This window comes from Triturus cristatus, chromosome 3_1 (assembly GCF_964204655.1).
Source record: "Triturus cristatus chromosome 3_1, aTriCri1.1, whole genome shotgun sequence".
NCBI classification, from domain to species: Eukaryota; Metazoa; Chordata; class Amphibia; order Caudata; family Salamandridae; genus Triturus; species Triturus cristatus.
The window spans coordinates 573,764,287-573,789,973 of record NC_140583.1 but is presented as its reverse complement, the minus strand read 5'-3'; the positions used below and the strand labels follow the sequence as shown (position 1 = coordinate 573,789,973).

General features: G+C 46.5%; 1 long non-coding RNA gene across 1 annotated transcript in view; it reads left to right on the top strand.

Annotated features, from left to right (window-relative positions):
• Window positions 1-269: 269 nt before the first annotated feature.
• LOC146860579 (uncharacterized) overlaps window positions 270-25,687 on the top strand; it is a 175,397-nt gene continuing 149,979 nt past the window's right edge. Inside the window, exon 1 of the long non-coding RNA XR_014979178.1 lies at window positions 270-332. This is a non-coding gene — a long non-coding RNA (uncharacterized LOC146860579). The remainder of the gene's footprint in view (window positions 333-25,687) is intronic.

Here is a 25,687-nt window from a genome sequence, read left to right as displayed (position 1 = left end):
TCTGCCGCAGACCTGCCCCTGCGCTGAGGTGCTAGTTTACCTTTCTGCTTCTCGCAGTGTCTTGCCTCTGCGTTTCTTCCCATATCGACTCTGTGGAACGAGCTGTGGTGACTTTAAAGCCACTCTTCCCATTTTAGCGACCCACTTCCTATATATTTCCAGACCCAGTGGCAGGTTACGGCGGCCGACGTCCGTGACGTAACCCAGTCTCCGCCAGAGAACTGCGTGGGTTTGTGTACAGACGCAATGACCCTTGTTTTGCTGTGGGGGAGGAGTTTATTGCTTCAGAGGCATATAGAGCATGGCGGGACATCTAATATGTGAATCATGAGGTATGAGGACCTACATCTTGTTAATGGGGAGGATCCGTATGGCATACATGTGACTGCCTGACTCATGGACGAGGAAGCATGACTAGAAAGGCAGTTTAGTTTGTGTAAAAGGTCTTGCCGTGTCACTTTCTGCTGCACTGTATAACATACGTATTCAAACATTTCTGGTTTGTTAAATTGTATTAAGTGAACATGTCCTTTATGTAGTCCTCTATATTAAATTATAATTTCAGAACGAGTGAAGGGGGCGCTAGGTGGCGCCAGACCCAGATGGCCGCACTGTAGTGAGGCTCTCGCCAGACCGGGCACTTCTTACATCCTTAATGGCATCCTGACCACACTATCCTGCCCTGCATCATCACCACTGGGCAGTGGCGGCTGGTGACATTTGAAAGTGGTGTGGCGTTAAATTATGACAGTTCTGCACTGAGGCGAGCGAGCCCAGCGAGCGAGCCTAAACAACCTTCGGGGGGATCGGGGGTTCTCTCCCGAGAAAATTTTGAAAAAATAGAGGATAAATGGAGCATTTTCAAGCAAATATGAGGAAGCAGGAAGGTTATTATTGCAATACACCCAGCAATGCCCCAGCCTCCTCCTTATAACCCCTATTACCCTCCCATCTCTCTCCTTTGCTTCTCTCCACCTCTCTCAAGGACCGGAAGAGCAGCAGCACTTTAATCAGGTCCTCTGGAATTATGCAACAGGAAGTACCAAATAATGCAGCAGGGTTGACTACATTTTACAGTGTAATGCAGGGTAGTATTTCATTATTATGTCACTTTCTGCACATGTTAACACTATGTAAGTAAGAAATGTGCCGGATACATTGGCACTTTCCCTGCTAACCGGAACGGTAAAAGGAATGAAAAAGATGCCGCGACACGCAAGTCTGACATATATCATCACTTTATTAACAATTACTTCTACTGCCGAGACCTAGTGCTGGAAAAATACACTCAGAAATGTGCCTTTTAAATGTGTTTCTGCGTTTGAATGAATCTTGCCTATAGCTATGATGGCAGTATGGAAAGGTAACACATTCTATACATTTCCTGCCCTCTGTTTACACATAAATCCTTCATGTTCTTCATCTTTACCCTTCTAATTTGATACTGCTGTTTCCCTTATCCTGTAACACCGAAATAAGTTTGGTGACTTATTATTCATGCCCATTTGATAATCATGACTTACAAAATCAAAGACACATTTAAACCAACAATTGGTTGCAACAAAGACTGAATACCAAGAGCGTTACCGAGTTCACATGACCTAGAATGTCTATAAAGCAATGTATAGAGCAAACCCCATGGTCCTCGTGCAGCTATGGTGCAGCAGGTAAAGTGACATTGCAGCTAGATTATCTCGTCCTTTACAACCAATTGGGAGCTGGTGGGACAATTTTCACATACTGATGGCACAAAGCAACCTTATTTTGCCCCTGCTAGCTATAGTAAAAGCTCTCGATTACTAATATGGAAACTTTACAAAAATAATGTCGTCCTCAAAGATACTGTAGACCAGATCGCTTTGCAGGTTTTCTCTCGTGAAGAGAAACTACAAAATGTGCTCACTCCTTTGTAGCAATCCTGCATATTTTTCAAGACAACTCCCCATCCCGCCACCATCACTAACATGTTTGCATTGATTTGTTCAAGTCTTGAAGATACATGCAATTTATCTATGCGCTCCCATTAGAATACAGGCGGTAGACTACACTAATAGTCAATGACGTATTGTCTTGATTGAATTTTTCAAGAGAACACAAAAGAACCTCGCCATTAAAATAGTCCTTTCTTTTCCAGCATGAAGGCTAAAGGTTTTTAATGTGTTGCGATGTTCAGTAATGAGCCTCTATCTAAATTATCATTGGTGACAAACTCACAAAGCACTTTTTTTTTTCGAGGGCACATAGTTATGAAATGCCAGAGCGGCCACTTTCTTTCCTGTAATTATAGGCTAGCTTGCATCCCTTCAATAATCATTTATAGAACAGCCTCCAGTGGATTACCGAGAACTTGAAAAACACATATACCAGTCTGCCACAACCCTCTTCTCCTTCCCTCGCCATTGTTTACCGGTGATATGTAAAATAATTGCCCCCTTTCATTCCCTCCCTAAATTATGGCAATCACGGTACAGGAATAGTGCAAGAAATAAATGCATGCCATGTGACTAAATAAATAGGGTGAACATTAAATTATGAATGCGCGCACTTAAAAAGTATTACCCTTTCAGGAGTTATCTGTCCACCTTGCTCCATGTTGTACGACTGTAAGTACCAGACTACTCAAAACCCTCATGTGAGCAACGGAAGGACTAGCAGAGCGCAGGGTTCTTTAAGGTCACAGGAAGCTGGATATATTTATCCTAATATCATATAGCTGGTATTAGGAACGCCCTCCTGCCAGTTTTTACAAGTTGGAAAATCCAGGAAATGCCTGCCACTCTGGAATTGCATGCTACTACATCTGAACAGCAGAAAAAAACAGAGGAGAAAAAAAAACATAACACTTCTTCGAAAAATCAAAGTGAGTTAAATCATTGTGGAGGTGATGATGTTTTTATTTGATTACACGTAGATAAAATATCAATGTTACAGATGTAAATATAAGCTTCTGAGAACTCCCAGAGCCCTTTCTCGGATGTAAATTAACTCAATTATCAAATCAGGCAGTTTATATTATCAATACTATGCCTGCGCAAGCTCAAATTCAAGCAGGCTTCCAATGGGCAAGACACTTTTACTGTGTGTTTTTTACACGCTAAAAACTGTTCGAATTTAGAAGCTGGGAAACATTTTTTTAGCTTTCTAATTCACTAGTGGGGCTCACTTTAACTTTTGTGCCCGGGTTTATTTTCTGTCCCAGTCCGAACCTGACTGCTGCTGTCTGAGGTCTCATACAAAAGCCATCCATCAGACTAGAATGCCTATATCACGCAAGGGGGCCAGACTTTCACAACCGGGTATATATAACGCCACTAACATTAAAACTAAGGCTTTGGGGGTCTGGGGGTGGGTTGAATAGGGCAAGGACATGGTTTTGTTAAAGGTGAGATGCTACGGGTGTCTGGACTCCTATAGACATATGGTGCTTACTTTTTTCGCTAGTCACACGGTCAGAGTAAAAGATTGGCCTGACCTAATGAAGTTAGTTAAGTATGTGTATTGATGTAAACGCCGCCTTTTTAGCCATAATTTATTATTTGTCAAAGAAATGCTCCAACAGCAGACCATGCTCACATTTTTGCCAATTAATTTGGGAAGAATAAGGTTAGTGTTTACACAGGCAGATAGATGCCGGTGCAATCAGGGGAAGTCGGAAGATTTGAATTGCTCCCTTGAAACGCAATACGTTTTCCTTTATAGCGCACGTTATAAACGTATTTGGCAAAATCCACTCACAATTTCCTATCAATAAGGAAACGAAGGAGGGAGACAGTGAAAAGTGGAGGCATGAAGAAAGCGAGGTCGTGTAAGAGCTTTGGAGTCCCTGACAGAGAATGAGCCAAAAACGAGAACTATTCAATTCCTTTGCAGCCGCAGCTCGTGTCGTGTGTGTGTGTGTGTGTGTGGGGGGGAGGGGGGTGTCCCGCGGGGGTGGGGACGTTTTTTTTTAATTAAATCCTACCTGTCCTGAGCAGGTCCGGGTCCACCGTCCGCGCCGCCTCGGGTCCGTTTCCGTTACATCTGGCGCCTACTCACTGGAACAGCCCATCAGTGCTGGCATGCATTGCAAGACCCCTCTCAGCCAATCCTGGTGCTGGAGCAGCACCAGGATTGGCTTAGAGCAGGCTTACGCTCCGCCCGCCTACCCATTGGAGACCGAGGTTTGAGCCTTGGCTCAACCCTCGCTCTCCTAATGGGCATGCGCCAGCCTTTGTAAACACGAATGCGCATGACTGGGCACGGTGCAAAAATCGCCCTCCGTCCCCACTCATGCGCACTTGTGTGCTGCTGGCTGCCTGTCAGTCAACATGACGCCAGACCGCCCACCCCTTCAGACTCTGAAGGGGGTGGGCGGTCCAACGTCATACTGACTGACAGTTCTCCCTCAGCGTCTCTGAACGTAAGTAAACTGAGAGTTTACTTAAATTCAGAGACGCCGAGGAAGCTGCGGGCACGGGGAGCGGGCGGGGGGGCAACGCCCCAACGCCCCCAATGGACGGACCGCCACTGCCACTGCCACTGGGCTCATGACCGTCTGCGGAGCGCAGCGGTACCAGAAGCGTTGCAGTCGCCTGGCTGGCGGCTGAGGTATCGGAGGTGGTTTCCCTGCGCGGAGTGTCTGGCCGCGCTGTGACCTGCCTGTGGGCGGCGTCAGCCCGCTGGAAAAGTCCGGGGCTTTCGCGGCCTTCGCGCCGTGACAGAGCCATCGATCCACGGGGAGCGCCGGAGTGCCTTAGGGAGCTCGGCGGACACTGCAACAACGACAGCGCCTGATGTGCCCTGGAGGTAGGCGACTCCCTGGGGCTGGAGGGGGAGTGAGCGCGGCCGGCCGAGGCCCAACGATTGAGGCCGCGTCGCCTAGGCCCTGGCTGAGGGGCGCTGTGGAGGCCCGGACGCTGTCGGACTCTGCCTGCTTTCATGTCGGCCTTTGAGGGGGCTGCCTGGCCGCGTGTAGGTCCCCTCCCGCCGGCCTGACCCGGCCCCTCTGGGCGGTGTGCGTGGACCTCCCGCGGCCCGCTCGGGGCGGGGGGGGGTTCCCCAGCGTGTCTCCGGAGCTGTGCGGCCTGCCCGACCGGGACCCGGTCATCGCCTGCTGTCCTGCCTGCTTTGGAGCACTGTAGTGGCCTGGAGACCTTGGCTGTAAGTTGCTCGGGGGGTGATTGGCGCCTCCTTGGAGCGGACTCCCTGGCTTGCTGTGGCGACTGGTGGTTGGGCCCCGGTTGGGCCTACTAGACGCGGCCTCCCTCCTCCTGCTGCCTCCCTTCTCCTGCCGCCTGGAAGGACCGGCTTCTCTGCCTGCCGGAGAGTTGCGAGGTGGGGTCCTCCTGCGGCTCCCGGCCGAAAATAGCATCGCAGCTTCTGGCGCGCCCGGCCCGGGGCACACGGACGCACCGGCATTGGACGGGGGACAGAGTGCAGCCCACCCCGAGATACCAGGATAGCACTGTCTGCCGGACGGGAGGCGGGGGGATCAACTGCCGGAGCCGGCGTGGGGGTGCGGGCCTCGCTTGTTACGCTCCTCACTGCTGATCTAGCGCCTGCTCGGACGCCCTTGCGTTGCGGTGGCTGGGCTCGGCGGGGCCTGACTGCTACGACCTGCTTCCACTCGACAACCGAGTAGGCACTACACAAAACACCGCCCCTCGCATTGCTTTCTGGGTCCCGCGCCTCCGGACTGGTCAGAGCTCGCCTCGGATCGGGTGCCCCTACTGCCGTCCAGGCTATCATATCGACCTGAGCTCCGGGGGGGGGCCTGGCCGCACCATGGGTCGCAGCGACGCTAGGCAGTCCAAGCTGCCGTTCGAGACAAAGAAGAACCCCGCGACGGCACCGGAGCCAGAGAGCGGCCCTCCCGCCGCTGTTGCCCCGGATGAAGAATGGAAGTCCCTATTATTGAGCATGAAGCAAAGCCTGTCGTCCATAGACTCAAAGATAGACACCATTAACACCCGATTGGACAGTGTTGTTGCTAAGCTAGAGCACCACGATACTCGCATTAAGGAGACGGAGGACAGAATCTCCACCCTAGAGGACGGAGCCTCCTCTACCGACAGACAGGTAACCCAAATGGACAGGCTCCTCAAAATAATCGCGGAAAAGAATGAGGATTTAGAAGCCAGGTCCCGGGCCTTGCGGAGTCCACCAACACTGGAAAAATTGAGGTCTTCGTCGAGAACCTTGTTATTGAGCTATTTGGGCAAGAATCCTTCTCCTCACACCTCATTGTGGAAAGAGCCCATAGATCCTTGGCTGCCCGTCCTCCTCCTGGTGCTCCGCCGCGACCCGTCATTGCGCGCTTCCTTAACTACAGGGACCGGGACGCGGTGTTGAGACGCGCAAGGGAGGTTGGCACTGTAATATACGGTAACGCCAAACTATCCTTCTTCCCCGACTTCACTGCATCGGTGCAGGAGGCCAGACGGAAATTTGCCGGGGTGAAAAAGAAACTACAGACCCTGGAGATGCCCTACGCCATGCTCTACCCTGCGAAGTTAAAAATCTGTCATCAAGGCAAGCAACATTTTTTCCAAACTCCGCAGCAGGTGGATGACTTCCTCAAACAACACAAGAAAGACTTAGCCGGAGCTGCGGCGGGCGGGCGGTGCTCTGGGGCATCTTCGCCGATGGCACAGCAGGACTGAGCGTGCCGGGGTGGCACTCTGGACTCGGGCGGCCACCGCTGCTGAACTTGTTTGGCCAGACTAGTGTATATCCCGGTGAGGCTTTTTTTTTCTTATGTTTGGTTCAGATGTCACTTGAACTGGTATATATTATAATTTGTGCTCGGCACCCACCTCCGTCCCGCACTGTGACACCAGGTGCATATCTGGTTCCTTGTGGGTGCAAGTAGGGAGGTGGTTGGCAGGTTGGGCGCCCCTAGACATCGTTCCCCGATGGGCGAACCCCAGTAAAACCCCTCCCTCAGTAGGGGGGGGGGCATTTGTTACCCTCTTCATGTTTTTAGGGTTGGTATGGTTTGGGGCGGGTGGGGCAGGGAGGGAGCTATGTACCCTGCTAGTAGGGGTTGCCGGTGTGGGAGGGTGCAAACTCCGACTTGTTTCAGGGGTCTCTGACTCACCAGTAACATGCACATGGAGTTGGGCGGGGGTGGCGGATTTTGGGGGGGTTTGTTCTCTTAGTGATACTGAGTGCTGTGTGACTTTACATGCCACGACTGCATGCCACGAATAACATTGTCTGGGTAAATGGGAGACGTAGCTGACTCGCGGCCGACTTTGCAATTTCAGCTGGTGTCCTGGAACGTACGCGGGTTAAATAACCCGAGAAAGAAGAGACAGGTCCTGGGGTATCTGGACAGGCAGGGGGTGTCTATTGCCATGCTTCAGGAGACGGATTTGATGCCGGGTGGGACCCCCATATTCGCATCCCGTTGGGCTACTTGTAGGGTGTTTTCTTCCTACTCGAATTATGCTAGGGGTGTGACCATTTTGGTAAGGCGGGGGATGGGGTTTATCCCTGCGGGGACCGAGGTGGACTCTGGTGGCAGGTACTGTTTGGTCTGGGGGAAACTGCACTCGCACACATTACTTTTTGCATGCTATTATGGCCCCAACACTGACGATCCGTCCACATTTCTCACACTGTCGGGTAAGATTCAAACCCTGGGTATATCTCATGTCATCTTAGGGGGCGATTTCAATACCGCGATCCTACCCGCAATGGACAGATCACACCCGCAGCCGTCGCACTACACGCAAGCCCAACGCACACTGTTAGGCATAGTTGACGAACACCATCTGGTTGATGCATGGAGGCACTCGCACCCCTCGCTCAGGCAGGGCACTCATTACTCTGCAGTGCACTCCACATGGGCGCGTATTGACTACATATTTCTGTCGGCGGGTCTTTCCCCATGGGTGGTTCGGACGCTCCATCTCGCTCGCACATTCTCAGACCACTCACCAGTCCTACTTTCACTGCGCATACCTCTCGATGCGTCCCCTTACTTGAGTTGGCGCCTCAATCCTGCGCACCTCACGGATTCGGCCTTCAGGGCGGAATTGGAGCAAGACATACAAGATTTTTTGGAGCGTAATGTAGACTCAGTGTCTAGCTTTACCACGGTCTGGGAAGCCTTCAAAGTCACTGTGAGAGGATGGTGCATAGCTAAAGGGGAAGGGGTCCTTAGATCTTTGCGCGGTGATCTGCGCAAGCTGGAGACTGAGATACGGCACTTGGAATCCGAGTTGACACAGCGCACACGGGGGCAGGTAGTTGCGGCACAGCTTAGAGAGAAAATGAATGAATATACTGAAGCGGCTGATAAAGAAAGCAAGTTCCTAGGGAAACCTTTTGTTGCGCGGGTATATGGCGAGGGGGATAGACCCGGCAAAGCGTTAGCCTCCACAGTCCAGCCCCCTAGGTACCGAAATTATGTAGCCTCCCTGCTGGACGAACAAGGCGTCCCGCAGCGCAACCTCCCGGACCAGCTTCGTGTCCTCACTGACCACTACACCAGGCTTTACACCTCCCACAGGACGACACCGATCAATCTACATGAGTATCTCGACGATACCGCCTTAGCCTGGTTAGGTCCGTCCCAGCAGAAATTCCTCCACCATGAAATTGAACTTGACGAAATAAAAGAAGAAGCTATAATGTCCATGACCTCGGGTAAGGCACCGGGATCGGACGGGTTACCGATTGACTTTTACAAAGCTTTCCTTCATGTCCTGGCCCCTGTACTGAAACACGTGTATTACACCGCACTAGAGGAGGGAACCTTGCCGGCCACCATGCGCGAAGCCCTTATAACATCTTTGTTGAAACCAGGGAAGCCGCCAGAGAAGTGCGACTCGTACAGGCCTCTTTCTTTGCTAAATACGGATATTAAAATATTGCCAAAGGTACTGGCTACGCGCCTTAATCTCCTCATGGAACGTCTAGTCCTCCCGGATCAGGCTGGGTTTGTCCCTAATCGTGCGACTGCACATAATCTGCGCACATTGCAGGCCGTGCTGCAGGATATCGACCCTCAGTGTGAGGCCGCCGTGGTTTTCCTAGACGCCACTAAGGCGTTCGATTCCCTGGAGTGGGATTACCTTTTGGCGTTGCTTGAACGGATGGGCATTCCGTTCAGCTTCCTGAACTGGATCCGGCTGCTGTACTGCCGGCCTCAAGCTGCGGTCTTGCTCAATGGTGCCCGCTCTGCCCCCTTTGTCATCCGCAGAGGTACCAGGCAGGGGTGCCCTCTCTCCCCTGTATTGTTCGCGATTGCCATTGAACCCTTGTCGGCCAAACTCCGGCAGCATCACAACCACCGCTCTCTTATATATCCAGAGCGCCAGCTACTTATTGCACTATATGCGGATGACATGACCCTTTACGTGCATAAACCACGAGAAAATCTGAACCCTTTGTTGCGCGAAGTAACTAAATTTGGTGCCATAGCAGGGATTCAAATAAACTGGGCGCAGTCGGCCTTGTTCCCCTTGACTGACAAGACCTTGCAGTTCCCTCTAGACTACCCCTTGGTGTGGGAGTCGGAGGAGATAAAGTACCTGGGCATCAGAGTGGCCAGAAACCGGGAGGCCCTTATCAGGGCTAATTATGGGACGGTACTCGACAACATTACTGATAACGTCACTAAATGGATCCATCTCCCGCTGTCTATGGCCGGGCATATATACCTGATTAAGATGGTGGTTCTCCCCAAATTGTTATAACTTTTTACCAACATACCATATAGCCCGGGTTCCTGCTTCTTCCGGGCCCACAACTCCCAATTGTCACGTCTGATCTGGGGCGGTAAGCAGGCCAGAATCGGGATGCGGACCCTTGTGTTGCCTTACCACCAGGGGGGGTTTGATGTGCCTAATTTTCAGCGCTATTACGATTGCGCCCAAGGCCACTTCGCGGCCTATTGGTTCCACCCCCCTCCGTTTATGGCGCACCTGGCAGTAGAAGATGGGTTTATGAGGCCTGAGCAACCTTCCGGATATCTATATTCGGAGGTCCGAATTGGAGATCGAGACCCCACCACGGTTGACTGCACTGTAAGGGCCTGGAAACGCATTGCGGAACATATGGAGGTTAAATTCCTATATTCTCCTCGTATGGTCCTAGCGCACGACCCCAGATTGAGTGTTACCCGCGAGGAAATTGGTCGTAAAATGCTCACAAGGCTCGCGATTCACACGTGGGGTGACTTATACCACCAGGGGAGTTTTCGCACGGCGGCACACTTCTTTGGTGAGAGTTCCCCGTCGGTAATGGATACGTTTCTTTATGTTCGGCTGCTGCAAAATATCAAGGCGGTCATGCCTAATTTCCCGGATGAGCCGGATATCTTGGCGCCTCTTCATGCTCTGCTACAGGCAGGCACTCCTAAACATGTGGTCTCCATGTTATATACCCATGCACAAGCAGCTCCGTCGCCCCCCTCCCTCAGAGCGCATGCGGACTGGGACAGTGACCTGGGGGCCCCAATGTCGGATGAACAGTGGGAGGAGAGTTGTTCTCATACTAATGCAGTGACGGGTAATGCTCGACTTAGACTGGTGCATTTTAAATTTTTGCACCGCCTCTACTATACCCCCTGCCAAACTGCACCGGTTCGGACTGAGAGATGACGACCGCTGTCTGAGGTGCAGGAGAGCATGCCCGGCCGTGGCCACTTATTGGGTGGAGGTCTTCGAGGCCCTTTCCGAAATGATCGGGGTGGTCACCGCACCCTGCCCTGAGTTTGCCTTGCTGGGTCGTTCAAATCCGGCGATAAAGGCACATCGGAAATTTTTTGCGCTGGGACTCCTGTTGGCGAAACGCCACGTGGCGTGCAGATGGGGACGGGGGCGAGCGCCCAAATTCAAGATTTGGCTGACTACGATGTCTACCTGGCAGGAACGACTTCACAATTATGCTGACCTCTTGCCCCCCAAGTCGCGGCCCAGGGACCTCTGGGGACCCCTCATTACATACCTCATGCGGGCTCAGAACGGGGGCGAATCCGAGGAGGGCGGGAACAGGGACGTAGAGAGGGCTAGCCCATCCACCACGTTTTGTCCTAAACCTACTCCATTGACTACGGCGACGGATTGATTTCCCCGCCCCCTTTCTTCCTTCCCTCCTCACGTATGGCATACAGGGCACTCCCTGTACGCCCAGACTGGGTACACGCTTTCTGGTATAATTGCACTCCGCATGCCGGCTACACAGGCGGGGGAGGTGGCGGGTCGGATGTTTCCCTGGATCTTGGTTCAAATAAACCCTACCCATAGCACATGCAGCGTGGCATTGACGGATGTAGCACCAGTTCACGTCCTCTAATTGTATCAAGGCTATCTCCTCCCAGGTCATTGGCTGGGTCAGTAAAGTGCAGGGCAACATCACACCGGGCTTAGACAGCACTCAGCAATGGGATACACTATACTGTGGCCCTGCACCGAACGGTTCCTTACGCCACATACTGAGTATGGTGGACACGCACTGGGAGAGCACAGTTCTTATTGGAGTTAAAGGTTGGTTATAAAAAGATTAAAAGAAACCTCACGTATTCATTGTTCGATTATACCTTGCTGATATAACTGCTTATGTATGCATCCTTCAACAGCTTTAATTACATTACTCCGCGGCTGTAGGCGAGAAGCTGTGTACTATTCGTTGCTGACCAATAAAGGTTTTGGAAAAAAAAAATAATAATAATAATAATTTCAGAACGAGTATCGGAATACAAAGATAAAACCCTGACTTGTGCACCTTGAGTAATGGACTTGTAAACCGCATCTTTTCGTGTCAGAGTACTGTGAAAGTGACGCGGCCGCGGGAAGAAAATGAAAGTGACGTGGCCGCGTGAAGAAAATGAAAGTGAACGGCCGCGCGGCCAGCAGATTTCACAAGACGCGTGGCCGCGAGACGCACTCTGTGGTGGGGAGGGGCGAGCAAGACAGAGGCAGAGCGAGGCAGAGCGAGGCGCGCGCAGGAGAGCGAGAGGAAAGCCAGATGGCGCCTCTGCTCGTGCCTGTGCCTGTAACCGCACACTGTATGCCACACAAACCTGTGGTAGGTCTTTGAAAACTCCACTCCTAAATATCTCGCCAGATCAGCGCATGCGCTGGCTCAGGCGAGACCTAAAAATCATATATAGCATACAGTGTATAATAAAAACAATAAGTGCAAATATTTAAAAAGACACGCAAAATATACACAATGACAAACCAAAAGAGAACAAATCCTAACAGGGAACCTTTTTGCACAGTTCCTTACAAAGCTGTTGCGTTCACTTTGCTTCCTAGTGAGTATTAAAATCTATTAATTCCAGGGATTTCTCGTGGTTAGATTCAGAATTGCTCAGCGTCGGCGCATTTCGGTGGTAGATCACTTGATTTAAAAACCACCTTCCTCAGGACACAAAGATAAGGGGTACTGACAAAGTGTATGATCTATAGAAAAGGAAAACATACAAAAAGGGATTATAATTCCTATATTTTCGAATCCACTGTTCCGCTATCCGGTTTTAAATACTCAACTGATCTTTTTAACACAAGTATCTTGAACCCACACTCTAACTTCTCGTGGTACTCTTCCCCTTTGTATAATCCCATTGGTACAGGATTTCTTGTTTTGGTGGTTTCATAATACCCAGAATTACTAATTATGTAATAGCGGAGACCTTTTCCCTTTCATTCACGCTCACCATGCATTAAAAAAAAGAGGATGGCACTCACCCTTCTTGGTGATGTGTATCCGATGTATGAAAATAATGATCTGTGGTCTATGGCTTTTTTTTTCCCAATATGGCCACAATGTCACCATGACTCAGTAGAATATTGTCTCATTGTTCTGTGATGGAAGGAGAAGAAATATACAGGGTGTTTTTAAGGTTTCTATCATCCCCACTTTTATTTATTTATTTTTATTTATTGAGTTTTATATAGCGCTGGCTAGACCCGGAGGTATCACAGCGCTTTACAAGAGGAAGAAACATTGTTTCAGAACATGGTTACAAAGTTACATCAGTTACTGGAGCTTAGTTACAGGAATTACATGAGTACAAAAGCATAGCATAAACATGAGGAAAAAATAGGCAAGGGGAGAGTAGAATAGGGGAGAGAGGGAAGGAATAGGGGAGGTAGAGGATAATAATGGAGGGAAGAGGAGGGGGAGGGTATAGGAGGCACAGCGAGGAGACGAGGAAAAACAGTGTCCGACGTCCGGCTGGGTAGGTGACAGCCGAGGGGTGAACTTGAGCCAAACTCCTCTATAGCTGCGTGGGACAGCTCCACCGGTCATCAGCCAAAGGTTGCTCGGGCACCGCAGTACATACGGAAAGGTTATAGTTTCCGCCTATGGGGGCATAATCCAGAAAGTTCCAACGAGCGCGCCGGTCACTGTGTACGGTGCTGTGCTCCCAGCGGTAATGGGGTAATAACCCAGGCCTCTGCTGTGTGATACTCCCTTGACTTTTCGTTTAAACTACTTCTCCTAAGAATGTATTTCACAAGACTTACCGCCTAAGTATCACTTTTGAGTAAATACGGACATTATGCCCTGTTTTACTACAGGGAAAATATTTCTCCTGTTCCACTGCTGTTGTACCACTGCTACAGTCTGGAGGGAGGAGTAGTCATTCGTCGTATAGGTCCTCTTCCTACTATGGAGTAGTAGCTTCTGATTCCTATTAGCAGTCTCACACCCATGAGCCAAATATTGGGTTTGTTTGATAATTAGTTTCTAGAGTATGCAAACATGCTTCGTTTGCATTGGATACACTTGAAAACTGGTAAAAGGGTGCCCCTTCTCTGTCAGGGCTATATGCTTGATCTGCGATATATTATATAACCATTAGATCGCCCACTCATTAATATAATAGCACATACATTTCTACTGGGCTCTAATCTAATTTTATAACAAATTTATTTCTACGATGGTAAAATTCCTTGGATGTGTTCATTGGTGCCCCCCCAGTTCACAGCTTTCCTCTGGATGTGTCTCCCCGCCATAAACCTACGGATTGTGCGGACGCTAACTCATTTCTACTTTACGTGCCACTATCGCTGGGGAGCTGGATTTGCCCTGAGATTATACATTATCGTGAGGTTCTTATTACCCAGGTGTTACGCACTATATAAAAATTAGACCCCCCTGTTTTATCGTCAATGTTGTGGGTTACCACCAATCAAGGCAGCAGTAGAAAACGGTGTCCAAGATGGCCCTAACGTGGCACAATCATTCCCTCAAGACGGCCCTAACATGGCACAATCATTCCCTAACAGAGACTCACCTTAACCACAGCGCATCCGCGTCCATTTCATTGTAAGTAACCGGTCTACGCCCTTCCCGGCATTTAAATCCTGCATGACCCGTAAGGCCTACTCTCACACATATTCCCATCTTCTCCATAAGATTGTTAAATTGCTCATATGGCGGCTATATTGGAGTTAGTTAGTTCTAACGTGCAGTGTTCTTGTTTGTTCTATTTCTTATACTTATTTTCTATTGTGGGATAATATCTACCTCTAGGAGGTTTTTCACCTATAATTACACGTCCTTCTCTTTTCTGCCACATGGATTACCTCATACCTACCATATACCTATATGGGGTCCGTTTTCGGCAGCCATCTTTAAATGGGAAAAGTCTGATTATTTAGACTTCCCTTTTTAGTATAGTCCCTATTTCCCTTATAGGCTCCGCATTGGAATAATATATACTATAGTTTTTGCATAGGACTAAGGTCAGTATGCTCCTATTGAGTACATTAAACTTAATTACTTTGTGTGTGGCAGTTAACTCAGAGGTTACTAGAAACTTCTTGAATAAACAAGAAGGGATTCGTTTCTGACAACCGCATAAACATGACAACTTTGTTTCCCTTAGAATCGGAACGCGTCTCAGAATCGTGGAAACAATAGATAACAGTTTCACTCAGTCAATTGTGCATGCTTAGTTTCTTCAGAGTTACACAGAAATAGATAGACGGGCGTTTCAATAAAAGGATTTATTGAACAGTCGGTTTCTCGTGTAAGAGATATGAGCTGTTATAATCATCAGACAGTAAGCAAGATATAATGCGCACAGCGTAAGCAGTAAGAAGAAATAATACTGCAATAGCATTGTCTTTTAGCTATGACATATATTCATATATAAATACATAAATAACACAGGCTAAAAAGCAAATACTCGTCTGATGCTTCTAAATAGTTCTACCCCAGTGTACCGAACCTAAGTGTAGTACAAGGTAAGAATAGGTGCTGTTTTCTATAGTATGGTATATACTAAATTTGTATGCCAAGAGTCCCTCTAGGTTATAGTCAGCTCCATACCTTTAGAATGAGAGATGTTGGAATCTCTTTCCGTGTCTCAAACTCTAACACCCCGCGAAGGGAGTCAGAACACTGGAAGCTGGCTTCTCTGCGAGCAAGGATGACAGCATCTGGTCAGTGCGTCAGGCCGGGATATGGTCTCTTCCGAACTTGCCGTGTCAAACCGTGCAGTCAAGTTGTGCTGAGCCGTGGTTTGCCATGGTAAGGGGAGGTATATTCATACCTGGAAGGTGCTTAGGAATGCTGGCATTGACGTAACGTCGGGCAGAGGAAGAGGTCATGAATGAAACCCTAAGGAATAGTAGTTCATGCATAATAGATGAGTTCTTGGAGAAATCAATAATCCAAGCTAGGGAAATTCCCGATGGCTTAAGGGTCTGGTTTCTAAGAACTCGTTGTAACGTGGGATGGATTGATGTAGGTGACCATGCCTGTATTTGGTTACCAGGGCTAATGCCTAAATAATGACTGGGATTCTATGCCTAAATAAGAGCAATGTGAATTGTGCCTATATAAAGACATGATTCTGGGGAACCTATGTACGGGCATCTAAATCGAAACACAACACCCACTCCATTGATGAACGATGGATATTACTAAATGCTAAACATGCTAAACACATAAAATTGAGTATCACATGTTCACTAAAAACATTTGTAAAAGCAAACTAAAAGGAGTCGTTGTTAAAAAACTTTGCAAGACATGAAATGCAAAGGTGCTGTACATATTAAAGCAATGTTTCATTCTAAGCCTATATTTACAGTGAATGCTAAGTGAATGAACCAAAATATATACACATACGTAATGAAATGGTCTATTTTCACAGAAAGGAAAAAAAATAGTTCAGAGCCATTTCATATCTTTGTTACATAAATGCGAAGAAAGGTGACAATCTGTCCCTGGAAGTGTTGTCAAAGAAGTCTGTTCTCTATGAATAGTTCTACTGTAAGCAGAGTTTTTAGCCATAAAAGGAAAAGTCAATATACACAAAAGTGTTCGTAGAAAAGTTCCAAATGTTGTCTTATGTTTAAAAAAAAAAAAATAATGAAGGCCAAATATATAGATTACAGGGTACACTGTGAGCCAAATCAAAAGTTATTTAAAGATGTTGGAGAAAGCATGAAATCCTCTAATCCAGTATACAAAAATGTGTCTACCGTTGTCGGTGACAGGTCGATTACCTCATTTAGAAGACTAACCGCACATAGATGTGATGCATCGCCAGTAGCAGTGTTCGTTGCTAATGTTACCTGTGTGCCCGTTGATCCATCTCGTACCTCAGCAGTAGCATGTTGCGTCTGTGAGATCTCAATGAATGCCGTCATCAGGATCGGTAGCCTCTGGGGACAATACAGAGCATGGGCCATTATCGGGTCCAGCAGAGTATCGATATCCATTGGCATGACTGATGGGAGTGTTAGACAGATGTCTAGCACGCATTCTTCACCGCAAAGCAGGCAGTGTAGAACAGGTAAGATGCAATCTTGCCGGATTGGTCTGAACGACAGAAACCATGTGGTATTTAGTTCTCGTAGATGAGGTAAACCCAAGAGCTGTACTATGCGCTCACGACACTTCCTTTCCAGAAGAGCATTCTCCAAGGTGCTGGGAGTGACGCTGGTGGATAGGCTTGCCATAGTGTAGCAGTAGGAATAAAAACAGGATTCTTGCAACGAGTGCTAGAATTATCGGCAGACCACCAAACACCGAGTGCATGAAGTTTGGAATGATTCTAAGGACTGCTTGAAAAGCTGTTAACAGTCCCGAACATATGGTCTTAAATACATGCACAATACCGCTCGTATCAGACATGTTTAAGATACGTCCCAACATTTCTGTGAAATGTGTACGTCTATTTGTCCTTAACAGAGCCTGTATCTCAGCCGAAGTCCTTGCGACTTGTAGATCATAGGTTTCTTTGGCCGAGGTTGTAAAAGAATGGCTTTTATCCTGCTCAAAGTATCAATTCGTATAGAAGAGATGTTCAGTGAAGGCCCAAAGGCGACTCCCTGACTGTGTCTATTTGGGGGAACAAGACTTGCATACAGCAAGTGACCCTGGAAGTAACCGTTACTAGACATGGGATACCTGGCAACATGCCACAACAGCTCTGATCATTCAACATGGGGTAGCTCCCATTTGAAAGTTGTCCAAACGTTGCATTAATCACAGCGGTTTGTGAACCTTGTAGGTGGCAGGATCAATTTCAGTGGAACCACTACAGGCCCCGTGTAAACTAATATCCCGACATGAGTGAACCGCTCTGTGCATTTTCACAGTTTGTACAGCTAATAAACACTTCACGCCCCCCACTCCAATATCTGTGTGTGTAAGGTAAATCACAGGATGTCCTGATGTATTCTTTACCCAACCTTTCATATTTGCCTACTGGCATGTGTTTAAGGCAATACTGAAAATGGAAAGTTGTAACAGGCAAAGTTATTTTGCCATGTATGATCCATTCTGTAGCTGGTTTTTCTGCTACCGTAAATGGCAATCTTTCCAGATTTTCAATGCTCAGCACTGTATACTTTGCTCCCCTTTGTGCCAGTTCGATCTGTTTATCAGTGAGATTGTAATCTGAAAACAGAGAAGACGTGTTGATGAAACGCCAAGGCACATGCCCTGCACGCACGTTTTGTAGCGTCCAGCCTAATAACAGAATAGAACGTAATTGAGACTGGCCATGACGCAGCAGGACCAAATCTTGTTCCACAATGTCTATAGCAGAGGATACAATGTTACCCAATTAATATATCCTGGATGACAGAGTCGTTAACCCATTGTCGACCACAGTGAGAAATTTCTCTAAATTAATACGATCAATTTCTCGTATTCTTTCTGCAGCGTCTGCATGGGTAACCTTCCATATTTCATTATAAGCAGCATAGATGCCGGCATATATGAAACGTTTTTGACGCGGTTTTCTTGGACCTAGCAAGAATTCCCTAAGGTCTGCGTCTTCTTTATGTAATGATAAGTGTTGTTTCACATCCTCTAGTGTAGATGTCTGCAGCCAATCAGGGCATACTTTTCCTACACTGTATGTTGTTACTACCCCTGGATGCTGTCTTTGTACATAGCGTGGGTCTAGCCTATTGATTGTTAAACCTTGTATCTTGTTCAGGAATCTTTCTTGACAGATGTTTGTGTCTGTGGGCCAGAGCAACCATTTTGCCCATTCTAAATCTGATCTGTTGTTTTGTAGAATAGTATGTACGTCGACCTCCCCCTGTGTAGTGCTATTACTTGCAGGTGTAGGTATGGACGGTGTGTTCATGTCTTTGATCTTGGCTAATCCAAGGCAAGACGTTTGGTGGACAGTGTCATTCATAAACATTATCTGCTGTGGGATGATGCAGGCTCTAAACAATGCTTCTATCCCCTTTACTTGCCAATCTTTTGTACCCCAGACAGATTTTGTGTCAATTGTGTCTTTACAAAAGTTGAAACCCTGTCTAGACAGTTGGGCAATAAAGGCTGCAGAATAAATCTGTTTTGTATTGGTTAACATATTTTTCGTTCCTGCTTTGTTCACATTTTTGAAGTAAAACGTTTCTGGATTGGATGTATTGTTCCCTGAAAAATATGGAAACTTCATTGCAAACGTTTTTGAGCTACCCCTTGGTGGTGTAGGACAATGTTCCCATTCGTTATACATAAACACATTTCTAGGTGTTGCATATTTATGCAAGAAATGATGACCATAGTGATTGTAACAAAAAAGCTGTTCATAGTCTGTTGAACCCTCTAAGTATTCATGGTTAGAGAATGCAGCAGACCTTTCTAGATGAGACAACATGTTATTAACGGTCTCAAAGTCCCAATCATCAGAATAGGTACTAGAGGTAATAAAGTAATTTAATGATATCTGAAATAAGTGTAGAATCTTCAAAAGTTCAGACGGACCGAATATATTATAATCTGTTTTGTCCCAAATTATACCATCTTGTATAGGAACGGCTGTGATGTTCACTGCTGACAAGTCTCTTGCTTCACGATGGGATGATTTGTGTGGTTTCAAAAGTAAGTTCACATTTTTACTTTCTGTGTCCAAGTGAATGTATCTTCCATTTATTAGCATGCTCAGAGTCATTACTAAAGCTAGCCAAAGCAAAAAGAAAAATATTTCAGAAATAATCCAGATTTCAATCCATGGTGAAACCAGATAAGTCTTTTTCACGTGATGAAAAAAGTCTTGTGCTTGTTCTTTGAAAGTTCTTTTGGCTGGCGTAGTTTCAGATTCGCTGAGATCCTCAGAAAACGTATCAAAGTTAATGAAATAGCCTGAAGCAGTTCTGTCAATTGTTGAAATTGCATCAGGATTCGTTGAAATCGCTGGCACCAGTTGATCACGTGTTACGTTGATGTAGACAGGTGTATCAGGACGAACTGTTATTTGGGTTTCAAGAGGAATGAGTTCCAGTATAAGTATAAGTATAAAGAAGCTTGTAAAGCGCTCGAATGCCAGACGGCGTCTTGGCGCTGGAGTGTGCTTTATCAGCAACAAGGGGCGATTTCTGGTGGATCTGAAACAGAAGAGACTTCCATAGCTACTGTTGGATCCTCAATGATAATGAGACTTTCAGTTTGAACCTCTCGGATAGTAGCTAAAGGAGTGCGTTTGCTACTTGGTCGCAATCCACAAGGCCTACCGTTTAGTATGAGCCACATAGTGTAGTTTGATGAGGTCGATGGACACAAATCTTTTCTCCTTTTTTTCCAGCATGGGGCAGCAGAAGTACTGTTCTTGATCCGTGGATTGCAAGGACAGGTACCGGTTGTCTGTTAGAAGGCCCAAATTCCTTCTTGTCCGCGATCTTCCCTATGACTAGATCCCCAAGCTTTGGGATCCAGATAGGCCTTGCTGGGACGGCTGGATTTTCCCCAGTTGTGGTTGGCTTCAGGAACACGTTGCTTTGTTTCGAACTTAGTTCATTTAAGTCCTGTAAAACAGCTAAACGATCTTAGATATCTTTTTTAATTTTTTTATTCCCAGGAAGCAATACATAGATACATTCTCTTCTTTAAGACATACCAATCATAAGAAGACCAACAAAAAACAGGCATCGTACCCAGAGAACACATAGTTATACAAAAACAAAAAAGAAAACAAACATAATCATGACATGTATAAACGGATATCCTCCTATTTCCCCTACTGTTCCATCAGTGGCCCCCAGACTAGCCGACCCCTTACCTTCCCCCTTCTGCCTTTACATTTATACAATGCCATTGCCAAATTGAATAGATGAAAGAGTCTGCCATACAATGCCTGATAGGTTGGAGGGTCTTCATCCTTCCACTTAGCAGCAATCATTATATGATAAATAGCTATTAAAATATAACAAAAATAAGCTAGGGACCGTTCTAACTGTAGACTTTCGTCACATCCGAATAGCAGCATGGTTGAAGTTAATAAGACACCCTGCCCCATATTTTGCCCTAAAAACATTTCAATACCTTCCTTCAATACAACCAGTTTGCTGCAGTCAGAAAACATGTGACCCATATCACCTTGACCACACCTTGGGCATTTGTTGCTATCCCTTTTCCCCCACGCCCAACGTTTAGCCGGCGTAAAATACAGTCTAAAAACTGTTTTAAAAGTTTGGGCTTTAAGATTAGCCAACAGAAATACTTTTTTAGATAATTCTAATGAAATGCATAAATCTTCATCAGGATTGTCCAATTTAATCGCCCACCCACTTTCTACTCTAGCTATGTCATCCGGATTGGCCTCCATCAGCATTAAGTACAAATCCTTAACACGGAGCTGTTTTTTTCCCGTTAAGCAGTCTAAAAGCGGAATACGATCAAGGTTAATAGGTTGTAAGGCCACCGTTTTTATTATCTCCCTTACTTGTATGTATTTTAAAAAAGTGTTAGGTTCTAGACCATATCGTTCCTGAAGTTCCCCGAATGAAACAACCCCGTTCAGGTCGGTGATATCTCCTATATTTTTAACTCATGCTTTTTCCCAAATTCTGCTTATATTATCATAAAGTGGAGCCGGAAAGACTGAGGAGCGCCATAAAGACACATATCTCTGGATCCTGGGTATGTTCAACGTTTTACTAACCTTCCGCCATACGTTCCAAGCTGCTCTTAAAGTCTTAAAGCGTGTTTTTTTATAGTAGCTACCCTCCAGCTGCCTCGAAGCTAGCCCAGGTGCCAAATTGCCCACTGCTAGTTCATAGATAGATGGTGGGGTCTCGTTGTCCAAATCTACTATCATAGCCTGATCCTGAGCTTTTGGCCTAAATAAGATAGTCATGTGATGCAACATTACAGCCCATTAATAATATAAAAAATTAAGAACTGCCAACCACCCTCGATGTTGCGGTAAAGTCATTAATTTCAGCGACCTCCTAATCTTCTTGTATCCCCATATAAATTGGGAGAACAACCCATCTACCTTTTTAAATACCGAATTTGCGGGTTCCAAAGGTATGCACCGGAGTAAGTAGAACAACTTAGGGAACATCGTCATCTTTATGACATTAGCTCTTCCAATAATAGATAGATGTAAATTATCCATTCTCTTCAAGTCATTGCCCATTTTTTTAAAAAGAGGAGCCAAATTAATTTACCATATCCTCCCAACTTCCGCTGCAATAGTTATCCCTAAATAGGTAGCTGACATCCTTCGAGAATCCTGAAATTGCGTGGTCTTAGCTATTGCGCCTGTGGGTCTGGGGTAACAACCGCGATGTCATCGGTGTATGCTAACACCTTGGTGTTGTAACCCCGGACCTCTATAGGTTTAATTGCATGATGATTCAGCATTGATCTAATTAAGGGGTCTATATATAGCGCAAATAAAATAGGGGAACAGGGGCACCCGTTCCTCGTACCGCGAGTGATCTTAATCCTACCCGACTCCTTCCCCATTAACTGTATTCTCGCATGAGCTTGAACATACATAGCTTGAATGGCAGTTAAAATTCGTGGGCCGAAGCCATTAGTTCTTAAATTTTGCCACAAGTATGCCCATTCTACTTGATCAAATGCTTTTTGCACATCCAACAATATCAAAGACATCTGTGTGCCTGTGGCTTCGGCTATATCAAATAAAGAGATAACCCTTCGGACATGGTCCATTGTTCCTCTGCCCGGGATAAATCCATGTTGCCAGAGACTCACTAAGGACCCAATTATCTTTGAAAGTCTTAGAGCCATAATTTTAGAGTATAATTTCTCATCGGTGTTAATTAATGATATTGGTCTGTATGACGCAGGATCCTCAGCATTCTTCCCCTTCTTCAAAAAGATCACAATATTGGTTTCCTGCCAAGATTGGGGCGGAACCCCCTTCTATAGTACAGCTAGGAATAACTCTAGCAGTAGAGGTGCCAACTCAGTCTGTAAAGCTTTATATATCTCCATCGGGATTCTGTCTGGACCCGATGCCTTGCCCGAGGCCATCGTCTGCAAAGCCTCGAGAACCTCATTCAAAGAGATATCTTCTTCTTGCTCCGACAGCTGGGGGGACATACTCCCTGTTACTGCACCTATTGTCGTTAGACCAGAATCCCTAGAGCGATACAAATCTTGGTAAAAATCTGTGAGTATTTTTAGTATACCTGGGAGGTCTGTAGCTATTTTGCCTTCCTCCGTTTTAATTTAAGAATATTGTTTGCAGCTGCCCTTTTTTCAATCGAAGTGCCAAATGCTTCCCCGTCATCTCGCCATATTCATAGTTATCCCGCCTATCGGTTTGAAATCTTTCAGCCACTTTTTATTAAAGATTCCATTAATTTTGGCCTTGGTCCTAATTACTTGTAGCTCTAAATATGTTTGCCGGTCTGTCTGTTTTTGACTTATGGCTACCATATGTTGTTTCTCATAATTACTCAGCTCCTCTGTAAGTGCATATATTTCATTCCTCTGTTTTTTCCTATTAAATCCTCCAAAACTTGCTATTTCCTCCCTAAGCCCTGCTTTAATTGTGTCCCAGACGTTTTCTCTCGATGCGCTGAATCTATTTATATAAAAAAACTGGCAGGTCCACCTCCTAATATGATCTATAAATCCTTCTGTAGCTAATAGTTTTTTATCAAAAGTTCACTATGTAAATACTTTTGCATACTCCTGGACCTCAATATTCATCATCAATGGATTATGGTCTGACAAGACCTTAGGCAGTCTTCTAATCTGTGCTCCCTCCAAAAAAGAGGCTGAAGCAAAAAAATAATCAAGTCTGACATATTTTCTATCCGGACATGAAAAATATGTGAACCCTGGATCCTCTGTCTTTTTACATGACCACATGTCTACCAACCCATGAATAACCGTGAGAGCCTTTAAAGCTTTAAAAGCTTGTGGTTTCCTCCCCTTATACCCTCCCCTAACAGAGTCACATGAATCTAGATGGATATTCAAATCACCGCAGATAATCAAGGGCGTTGGCCAAGAGGCCAGTTCGACCTCAAGTTCTGAAAACAGATCCGCATCATCTATATTTGAACCATATACTGTACAAATAGTAAAGTAATTTGGGATGAAAGCAATAGCCCACTTACCCCATTTTTCCGACTTTATTTGCTTAATAATCAAGATCCAGTTAGAAACATGTATAGCCACCCCTCTAGTATTGGTGGACTAACATGACCAAATTACCTGGGAATACCCTGCGATAATATTGATCCCTCTTTTCTGCCAGGGGATGTGAGTCTCTTGCTGGCAGATAGTGTCAGTACCTAGTGCTCGCAACACCTCCCCAGACCTGCTTCTTTTACCTCTATCATTCAGTCCCCCAATATTGATTGTGCAAATAGTCAACCTACCCATACTTGCGGCTTCCTTGGTTCCTAAATTGCCCTTTAAACCACTCCGTTAAACTACTTCTGGTTCATCTCTTTTCCTGCACCCTTTTTTCCTACACCCATGCATTGCTTTCCTGGATTTTCTGCACTTTACACCCCCTTCCCCAGCCTCCCACCCTCCACCTCGCTCCCCCATCCCTCCCCCCTCTCCCTATGCACCCCCCCTCCCTGTTGTGTGAAGCAACAGACCCTCCTAGGTCTGTGTGTGATGAGTGGTGGTTCCCTCCCTTAATGCGATGTATTAATACAATTTGTGACTTTATATCTCCCATGTGAGATTTCTAGACCAATATAATCAAGGAACAATTAAGGACATTCAAGAACCATATGCAGAGCCTTTTTAGTCCTGGTTATTCTGGGGAAATAAATCCCCCTTTTTTTTATTATTCTAGACGCAGAAAAAGAAAAAGGAAAAGAGTCATCTCCCCCTAGTGTTTAAGAACTCATTGGCCTTAATCTCTGATGTAAAAAAACTAGTTTGATGTTTCCAAATAACTTTCAGTCGAGCCGGGTTGAGGATAAAGGCCTGTGCTCCCTTCTCCTGAAACTGGGTAATCATTTGACGCAGACGCCATCTTCGTTCCACCGTGATGTGGCAAAAGTCCGGCCTAGTAAAAAAGGTAAATCCATCTGCCACCCGCTGTGCTTCTGGTCTTGCCTTCTCAAACGCATTTTGTCTCAACAAATAATTGCCAAAATACACCAGCAATGCTCGAGGTTTGGCATCTGGGCGGACTGGCTGCCGAATATTAAACGGGACTGGATGTGCCCTTTGTATTTCCTGGGGCCAATTCCACCCTTTAAGTTCTGGGAAGGATTTCTCCAGAAGCTGAACCATAAAAAGACATGCATCAGACCCCTCCTTCCCCTCCGGAATACCAAGAAAGTGTAAGTTATTCCTCCTTTGACGATTCTCGCCTTCTTCAAGTTTCCACTGAATGCCGTGAGTTGTTCCTCATGAGCTTCAACTTGCCCTTTTGAGTCAGCTATGTCTACTTCTAATGCAACTGTCCTTGTTTCTAGCTCCGTCATCCGGACGCTAGTATCATTGCACGTTCTTGCAATTTTTCTTACAGCCCCCTGAAGGTTCCGGGTGGCATTCTGGGAGCGTTTGCTTTCCAGCCGGGCTTCTTCCCTATGTGCCATTACACACTGCAGTATAGATTCTAGGGTAGGGGAAGGCGCAGGGGACCCCGCCGCAGCTTCTTCCATGTTAGACTGGTTGCTAATCCCCACCAATTGATCTCCCACATATTAGTCCTACCTAAGATCCGCATGCTTAGGGTTATCAGCTCTCCCCGTTCGGGGGAACATTTTCCGTACAGTAGTAGCCATTTTACAGCCTCTAGCATCAGTGCCGGGTATACTCTCTTCCTCACTTGATTCTATATTGGACCCAGGATCTGAGCCCAGACCTGACCAGGTGGCATCTGAGAGAGAGTAGTAATCGTTAGCTTCTGAATCAATGTCCCTCTCCCTACCATCCTGCAGTATCATATGAGACTTTGGAGCCCCCTTAGGTTCTCTCAGCTTCCCCTTTGTCCTCTGTGCACTAAAGTCCTGCCTTCCTCCTGTTGGGT